Below are 10487 nucleotides of genomic sequence, written 5' to 3' on the forward strand. Positions count from 1 at the left end.
TTATTCAATCTCCTGAAAACACAAGATCCAATCCATATATCCATTCACTGCTTAGTACAGAGAATACTTTATGGTAGACTATTTTTATGAATCATCTAATATACCACAGACAAGCCATTAGATAGCTGTAAGTTAATTTTACATGGATATAGACTATCAAGACAGACAAAAACTTATTCAAATTTCTAAATGGGTTTTCAGAAAATACTCACTAGCTTTAATATATGTGTATTTTCAATTAGTTCCAAAAACTGACTCAGCAAGGAGTAAGCTCACGCTGTAGAGCAACATGTAGAGAAATGGAGTCTAGAGGAGTAATAAAAGCTTGATGACTTCAACTCACTGTGGAACACTTTGGTGGGCTATATATACTTCAGTGATTTACTTGAAGTTAGCTAAGTTTACATTGAGCCTATATTGCAGTTTAACTTCCACTAATCCTTTTCTTAGGCATCATCTATAGACTAAATTACACGTCAGTATCAACTTCAAAAAGAGCCTAATTTGTGAAAGCAGGTACCCAAAATATTCCAAGTCAGCAGATTATAATTTGCAATTAAATCTGGCGATGAATCTCTATCACTGGTAGTCTGGGTCCTAGCATAAGTTTATTAAAACTCTCATCATTCAGATAGTAAACCACTGCAGAAAGCTAACCTGAGCAATACTCAATGGAGCCATTAGAACAGGAACAATTCAAGGATCCAGATTGGAAGAGACTTAGCATATGAATCATAAAGTATAGGAAAGCCATGAGTAAGAATACAAATTCAGCTCAGAAACAAGGCAGAAATGGGTGAAACTTTTAGTCCATTGACAATGAAAGGTAAAAATTACATTTGAAAATTCTTTATGGAGAATATGATTCCAAGGTTTTATCCTGTTACCTGGTATGTCGTTTATAGAGCTCTCATTCCTGTCTCTTATTTTGTTCTTTTTTATACCTATTATAACACTAACTTTTGGAAGCATACAATATGTTTGATTTATCTGAGCATAACTCATAAATTCAGTCTTATGCATATCTGATTTAAGTGCAAATTAAACAAAATTTTGGGTTTAAACTATATAGTTCATGTTGGAACATGTTAAGATACTTCACCTGTCTTAGTGTTACTGTTGCTGTGATGAAATACCATGATCCAAAAGAAACCTGGTGGGGAAGGGATTATTTTGTTTAAGATCACATAGGAATGGGTTGTGGGCTGGGCAGAAGGGGATGGGGACAGGAGGGGGGAGAACAAGGGAATCCATGGCTGATATGTAGAACTGAATGGTATTGTAAAATAAAATAAAAGGAAGAAAAAAATAAAATTGGAAGCTCAAGCATGGCAGGATTCTGGAGGCAGGTGCTCATACAAGGGTCATGGAGGAGTTTGGCTTACTGGCTTGCACCCCTTGCTTTCTCATCTTTCTTTGTCATAGAACCCAGTACCACCAGCAAATTGGTGTCCCTTCTACAGAAGGCTGGTGCTCCCACATCAACCACTAATTCAGAAAATGCCCTACAAGCTTGGCTACAGCCTGATTATATGGAGGCACTTCCTCAGTGAAGGCTCCCTCTTTTTCAATGACTCTAGTTTGTGTGAAATTGACATACAACTAGCCAGCACAGGGCCAACTATATTTTGCATGTGGAAAAGAAAGGTATTTTGTGGAATAGGTATAGAATAGTAGAGCTTGAGTATTTATGACTCTAGAAAGTCATATGTTAAAGTTTTAACAGTGATCATAAAGAAAATTGGCAAGGGTTCTTTGTGAGATAATGATAATATGGTAAAAGAACTCTCATGAGTGAAATTTATTCAAGAAGCTTATTTTGTCTCTTCTACAAGGGGGATGGGAGCACAACTAGAAAACATCATCTAAGAGGAAACAGGCCTTTAACTGATAATGATAGTGGGGCATTCCTAGCCTCCGTTACAATGGGAAAAAATTGGTGTTTATAGCTTAACCAGTCTATATTCATTTTTAAAGAAATATTAAAAGGCCAAATCAATATGCTTGAAAATAATAATGAAAGACTGCAGCCAACAAACAGTTACTTGAACTTGAAATATGAATGTCAGAAATTCTCTCTCATCATTTAAAGAAAGATTTATTTTTCTGAGCAGATGGGCAGAAAAAAAGGTTAAGTCGAGGTTATAAAATGAGCTCTCAGTGTTACAAAACACTAGAGTGAGCTGAAAGAGTCAGCAAGGCTGGTGTTAGGTCATAACCAGGGTCTTAGTGAGGAAGCTTCACAACTGGTATTCGTTAATTAGAAACACCTGGGAGGATGCCCTTCTTCCTATTTTGAATCTCTAGATTCAATTACCTCTGCCAAGCCTGTTTAATGGCTTACTTACCCTATTATGATATGATATGAATCCTTGAAAGAGAGAATTCCTCCAGATGGTAATATGTATTTTTTCACTGCTTGTATTTTCTGCCTAGTCACTAAATCATCTGTTAGAGAAAATAAACAGTATCATTTAGAATTTGTTTCACAACTGAGAAGTCACACTAACTTGAAAAGGAAGAAACCAGATATATCTTATAAAAATATGGAATATGAGAAGGAAATATTTCTAGGACTTTATTATAAGTGCATTTGATGAATGGACTCTGAAGGTTTATGGGAAAATATACATTTATTGACTTGGGAAATTTAAGATTTAAGATTTAGAATTAATAAATAGATTAGATGAATTTAAATTTAGATTTAGATTTAGATAAGATTTAGTAATCTTCTCAATGTCTTACAAATGATAACAACATATGGAGGTTTGCTTCTAGAAATGTGGTTTAGAAATTACCAGAATGTTAAGAAATTTAGATACCATGAAATGTGTATAGCAAGTGAGATGCACAGGACATATGAACTAAGGAAGCTTTTCAAAGGGAAGTTGATTCCTAAGGGTTCAATCACTCTTAAGTTTGCCCTAGTGAAAGGCTAGAACTTGCACAGTATTAAAAGGAATAGCTTCTTGAATTTTGTGTATGAAAAATTGTATTCTATTTCTAGTATTTTGTTGTTGTTGTTTTGTTTTTTGAGACAGAGTTTCTCTGTGAAGTTTTGGACCCTGTCCTGCCCTGTGAGCAGTGTTTGCTGTTTCTGTGTAGAAGAGGCCAAACAGACCAGTACACAGTCAGCTGGATTCAAACCTGCATGGGGAGACTCCAATAGATTTCTAGTCCATTGCCTTAACCACACGGCTACAACTACAGCTCTTATTTTTACTATCTTAGGACCTATTTATATGTGTTAATGTAGCTGTAATATGGAAAGCTTCAAATTCCATCAAACAATTATTTACCATGGGAAGGCTTAAAGATGTAAAAACACAGCTATAACAATGTACATTTATGGAAAGGACACCATCAACAGTAAGAATTTCAGTGGCAATATTAGAGAAGAAAGAGCTCCTGGTCAGAAATTAGAATCTCTGACCTGGTTAGAGACCTAACAGTTTAGCTAGGCCTGCTTGCTCACTTGGCCCAGTGACCATCCTCAGGAAGACCAGATCAACTCAAACCATGCTAAAGACCTGGGCAGAATAACTAGTCCTATTATGAGGTACTGTACTTTCCTCCCCAGAATTCCTGCCTTTAGAGCAGAAGTTTATCAGGCCACGGGGCCTCAACTATACAGCTTTTAAGTATGCCTACTCACAAAAAAATCAGACATTTTTCTTCTCTTTGTTCTATGACTATTCTTGTACTTTGGACTTTCTCCTTTGCAGTTTGTATTTCTTTGCGTTTTCTACAAAGCCTCCCTCTTCATTGAGTGGCTGTTTGTCCTCCATGTATCTGACCTGAAGCAAAGGTCTTGACTTCAGAAATGGAGTGATAAAAATATGCAAAGGAAATACAGTAAGTTAGGACAGGGTTGGGAAGGAACTCCTACTGGAAACTGATGCTTTAGCTGGTACAGTAAGGTTTGAAAATAAAGTGGCAGAATAAAACATTAAGGTGGATGAACTGAACCAAGTCTGGAGAAGAAAAATGTGTCACAAGGAAGATACAGCTAATCTGGCCCAGGTTGGGACACATTGTTGGACAGGAAATTGGAACAGGTAAATGGCAGGCAATTATGTAGACTTATTCAAAAGTAAGAGAACTGTAAATTATCTACTACTCTGGCTCTGATGAACTTTGACTCCTCTTTAGCAATGTTGCTTGAAATTTGGGTACAGGAGTTGTTTGTAGCTATATCTTTAAGAGAACAACAACTGGTTCTCCAATATCAAATGATCAGTCCTGAAAATATACACAGAGGTAATATAGCACAAATTGAGCAGATTGGATTTAGGAATATATATACATACATAACTGCATTTAACAATAATTATTGAAAAGTGAAAATCAATTTGAAAAGGAGCAAAGAGGGGTATGTGGGAGAGTTTAAGGGATGAATGTTTCTTAGCTGGGGTTACTACTGTGATGAAACATCATGACCAATATACCTTGTAAAGTAAAGGTTTATTTGACAATACAGGCCCATACCACTAATCACCATAAAATTCAGACAGAAACTCAAACAGCGCAGGAAATTGGATGCAAAAGTTGATTCAGAGGTGATAGAGGAATGCTGCTTATTTACATGTTCTTCATGCCTTTCTCAGTGTTATTTTATTGTCAGTACAGAGACTGTACTTGAAACTATTACTGTTTCATCTACTGACTGCAGATCCATAGTTACAGACCTGCTGCTCAAGCCAAGACCTAGAGGGACATCTGTGTCCCTCCAGAACCAGAACCATTTTTGCTGCTCCAACCAAATGCAGTTTTTAACTAAGTCTCTATAATTATATTTTACCAATAAAGACTTGGGAGTCAGATACAGGGGTGAAAATCTGCTAACTCAAGGAAGACAAGAAGCATGAGCTGATCTTCATCTTTAGTCAGTGACCCAACAAAACAGCATCCTTCTGCTGCTCCAAACCAAATAGACTGCTACACTCAAAGTTCTTTCCTATTACTTCCTATGTTTCTCTCTATTTGTCATCTGTACTCCATCTGACTCTCTATGACTACTTTCTGTCAACTAGCTGCTGGCTCTGACTCCTGACACAAGGTTGATTTTATTTAATTAACATAGTCTTAGGGTTCACAGTGTGATGAAATATCTCACAATAGCTTGGCTTGCTTTCTTATAGAACTCAAGATCACCCACAATGGGCTGGCCCAAACAATCACTAATTAAGAAAATGCACTAGTAGTCTATGGTGGAGTCATCTTTGTGGATTCCTGGGGACCTCCCTAGCACTCTGCTTCTCCCTGTCCCCATGGTATCTTCATTTACCATGGTATCTCTTTCCTTGTTCTCCCACTCTGTTTCTGATCCAGCTCGAACCTTCCACTCCCCTACGCTCTCTTTCCCCCAACACTTGCCCTCCATTACCCCCCTCACTCCCAGTTTCCTCCTGTAGATCTCATCTGTTTCTCCATCACTGTGCAATCCCTGTGTCTTTCCTAGGGTCCTCCTTACTACCTAGCCTCCCTAGGGCTGTGAGTTGCAGTCTGGTTATCCTTTGCTTTACATCTAGTATCCACTTATGAGTGAGTGCATACCAGGTTTGTCTTTCTGAGTCTGGGTTACCTCACTCAGGATGATATTTTCTAGTTCCATCCATTTGCCTGCAACCTTCATGATGTCATTGTTTTTCTCTTCTGAGTAGTACTCCATTGTGTATATGTACCACATTTTCTTCATTCACTCTTCAGTTGAGGGGCATCTAGGTTGTTTTACATTCTGGCTATTACAAATAATGCTTCTATGAGCATAGTTGAGCATGTGTCCTTGTGGTATGAATGAGCACTGGCAATGCCCGAGAGGGTGCCTGAACTGACCTACTCTGGTGATCAGATGGCTTAATACCCTGTCATGATAGAACCCTCATCCATTGACTGATGGAAGCAGATGCAAAGACACACACCCAGGTCCCAGGTCTAGGAGTCCAATCTATGAGAAAGTTGAGGGATTCTATGAGCAAGAGATATCCAGACCATGATTGGAAAAAGTAGAGAGACAACTAGCCAAACTAGTGGAAACACATGAACTGTGGACCAATATCTGAGAAGCCCCCATGGTATTAGACTAGACCCTCAGGATAAGTGAGACAGTTGTTTAGCTTGAACTGTTTATGGGGCTCCCAGGCAGTGGGACCAGGACCTGTCCCTAGTGCATGAGCCAGCTTTTTGGAACCTAGTGTCTATGGTGGGACACTTTGCACAACCTTGGTGCAGGGAGAAGGGGCTTGGACCTCCCTCAATTGAATGTACCAGGCTCTGCTGACTCCCATAGGAGACCATGCTTTGGAGGAGGTGGGAATGGGGTTCGGTTGGGGAAGAAGAATGGGGGGGTGGGAAGAGGGAGGACAGGGGAATCTGAGGTTGATATGTAAAATTAATGGAAAATCTCTTAATACAAAAATTAAAATAAAAAATAAGGAAGAAAATGCCCTAAAGCCAGATCTTATAGAGGTATTTTTTCAATTGATGTTCCTTGCTTTCATAACTCTAGTTCATCTCAAGTTGACATAAAACTAGCTAGCACAGAAAGGAAAAGGAAGAAAATGATATAATATAATCTCAAAACATAAATATATTTAGAAAATGAATATTGAGATAGCTCATCAGAGAATCAAATGTCTCATGTTCCCTCTCATCTGTAGTCCTTACCCTAAATCTTCTGATGTATTTAATATCTTTTTATAAGTGGAGAAACAAGTCTGGTCTCCCCGGACTTGCTACCTCCTGCCTGAACCTCTCCTCCAAACCACCTATATACCCATGGACTCAGCCTCTTTGTAAAGACACAGGGGGTACTTGCCCTCCCTAATTCCATACCACCACCTCTCAACCATTACTTCTAGCAAATTTCCATCCATTGTGACTCCTCATTGACCTACAGAACCACTTTATAACAGGAAGCTACAGTCAACACACTAGGATGAGACACAGGCAGTAGATATCCTCCCCCCTCCTCCACTGTGGTCTTTATAGACCAGTAGTTCTCAACCTTTCTAATGCTGTGACACTTTAGTACAATTCCTCCTATTGAGGTAACCACAAATCATAAAATCATTTCTATTCCTACTTTCCAAATATAATTTTGCTACTATTATAAATATTAGTGTAAATATCTGTGTTTTCTGATGGTTTTAGGTGACCCCTATGAAAAGATCATTCACCTCTCAAAGAGTTTGTGACTTTCAGCTTGAGAACCATTGCTCTAGACCTGGTGTTGACTAAGCTACTTAGCTCCTCTTCCAAGACTATCTCCTGTAGCTTTAGTTTTTCTCCCTTGCCCACAGTCAGGACAAATCTTTGTCACCCGCCAATCCCACAGCCGCTCAGACCCAACCAAGTAAACACAGAGACTTATATTGCATACAAACTGTATGGCCGTGGCAGGCTTCTTGCTAACTGTTCTTATAGCTTAAATTAATCCATTTCCATAAATCTATACCTTGCCACGTGGCTGGTGGCTTACCGGCATCTTCACATGCTGCTGGTCATGGCGGTGGCTGCAGTGTCTCTCCACGTCAGCCTTCCACTTCCCAGAATTCTCCTCTCTCCTTGTCCCACCTACTTCCTGCCTGGCCACTGGCCAACCAGTGTTTTATTTATTGACCAATCAGAGCAATTTGACATACAGACCGTCCCACAGCAATCTCCAAGCCTAAATTCATACTCGAAACATTTGACTTCTTCATATAAACCCAGAGTATACCTAGTTCACCCCTGTCACCCTTTTCAACTTTCCTTCTAGCAACTCTCTATTACTTGGTAAATCCTGTATCTCTAATTGGTGGGATCTCATCTCCATATTCTTACAAATTGGCTGTTTTGAAGTGATACAATTCCTAAACAGAATGCAATTTTGAATCAAAAGCATCATCTTTAACACTTTATGATTTGAAGAAGTGCTTACTCTGGAGGAATTTGAATTTCTACCAAGTGAGTTCTTTTCATCTTTAAATAGAATTTTGTTTTATTTAATCTTCTGATATAAAAACAGTTCATATTTTATATTCACCACTATTTCTTTCATAACACATTTTTGTTTTCTTTCATAATTTGATTAATTTTGTTCAATTCCTCTGTTCTGTGGTATTCATTGTTTACATACTACAATAAGTTGTATGATTATTGCTGTTTCATTTAATCATTGGTTTAACCTTTGTATTTTCATGATTTCATGACAACTATAATTATGACTTCTAGAACTATAATATGGAAGGTCTGGACTGAGAGCATCACACCTTTCCATTTGGCAATCTGTCACTTTATAAGAGTACAAAAGAAGATTCATTTGTTCCTGAATATTTTGTTTACTCATTGCATAAAGTAATTGGCCCATGAAGAACACTTGAAATCATTCCAACAGTACCTGTAATTTGGGGAATAAAAGTGCAATAACTTCCAACAAGAAGAATAAAAATATTCCCCATTCCTTCAAGCATCATACTAAGTATAACATTGTTTTCTGAAACCATTCAGATGGATGCATCTATCTGGATAGATATGCTTTCAAGGGCATCTTTGTTATAATTGTTAAATCTTTATCAATTGGTTGCCAACATATACTTGACTTGAATTCTGCAGCTATTTTGATTTTAAACTAAAATTTATTTTTGAATCCCCCTAGGACCTTCTGTAGAATCAGAGCAGACGTCAAAGAACCTAGTATTGTTTTCTTTGCTAAGTGAATGAGAATGGAAGTCCACAGGAAAAGTACAGCCAATTGAAATGATTCCTTCTTTATATCACAAGGTTTCCTTGTTACCACATTTTTCCTAAGTACTTTTGCCAACAACGTTCCTCATTTAGCTGTAATGTGTCCAAACTCTTTCAGCCATCCAATTACAATGTCTGTGGTTAGTAGCACCAGAAAGGGAACTTCCTATGTCCATTATACCTTGTTCTTTTTCCATATTTTTGTCAGCATTTGGTGTTGAGGTTGGAAAGGGCAGGGTGGATATTGAATGGAGGGGACTGGCTTAAGGTTTTATAACTTAAGTGAAAAAAAGATGGAGGACAAACTGATTAACAATGATGTAGACCCTCATACAGTTAAAATTTTGCCTTTGAATTGTATCACCTGATGTCCCCAGTAATTCCCCTTTTTATAAGACTATGTACTAGTTAGATTCCAATCTCTGTGTCTTTCTCCCTCTATCTTACAACTACTTGTAGTATAATTAATATTATCTTCAAATAGATAATGGCTGATTATCAGTAAATATTTTAGTTTTTCTGCCTTAGACATCTCTGTGAATCCAACCTGGATATTTTGAAAAGGTGTCAGTTTATAATGTCTACACTCTAATGTATGCTTTCTCTATGTTCCTTTTCTCAAGTTACACATCCTTCACACACCTGTTTGACATGATTTAGATCCACACACAATTAAAATTTTGCCTTTTGATACACATCAACTGAGGTCCCCAGAAATCCCACCTTTTATAAGATATGTGCTACTAAGATTCCAATGTCTGGAAGTGGTATGACATTTGTGAACAAGAAAAAAAAATAACTTGTTAGAGGGCATCCCATTTACCATTGAAACTGCCTGAAATTGTAGGGCAAAGACTAAAGTATTGGATGTCCCCTTTGATAATCTTACTTTCTTCAGTGAAATCTTCATAGCTTTATTGGAAAAAAACAGCCTTACCAATCTTAAAATGTCTATGTCTGTGTAACATTTACATAAAGCATAGACAAAAAACAAAATAGTTTGAAATAAATCTTAATTCAGTTATGAATCAGTCTGATACGGGACAGGACTGGAGAAAACCACCAGCTACCAATGGTGCCCAACAGGCTGGCAAGAGTTTCCACCTAAAACCTAAGAAAAAAGATTCTAAAACAGAGCTAAAAACAGCTTCTCTCCCAAGTTAGCAGCAGCCTACGTGCTTGAGCTACTCTTTAGCAGGTTTGTGGCGTGTACAGGCTTGACTCTATGTTACACAGAGGTGTCTCCAAGCTGCTCACTATGCTGTGAGTTGGATATAGTTTTTGCTAGTTAAAAAAAGAGGTTTCTGGCCTACACTCTGCTTTGCTAAAAAATCATAGATCCACTGTTTCTAACAGTTGATGGCTCTCAGAGCTGGTGGTAAATATACCACCACCATGTTGGGAAGATGAAGTGGGTGGAGCCAGCAGCCATAGCACCATTTCAGTCTTAGAATGCTGCAGTTTAAAGCAATAGGTTTACAATACGGCAGATTCAGTTAGAATAGTTTACAAAGTGTGTAAAAAATACACATAGGCTTGAAAGAGAGAGAAAAAATATATGCAGTTATATAAAGAAATAGATAGTTTTTAAAAATAAACTGTTTAAAGAGACAGGAAAGGCAGTATAAAATTAAGCCACATAAAGGTGGATATTACACAGAGGATCTGGATTATGTTTTCTTTGGTATTCTTAACTGCAGAAAGACATTTGATGGTAAAAGCTGTTGAATTAAGCCAATATGTATATTTTAAAGATACGT

The sequence above is a fragment of the Peromyscus maniculatus genome, chromosome X (assembly GCF_049852395.1).
Source record: "Peromyscus maniculatus bairdii isolate BWxNUB_F1_BW_parent chromosome X, HU_Pman_BW_mat_3.1, whole genome shotgun sequence".
Lineage (NCBI taxonomy): Eukaryota > Metazoa > Chordata > Mammalia > Rodentia > Cricetidae > Peromyscus > Peromyscus maniculatus.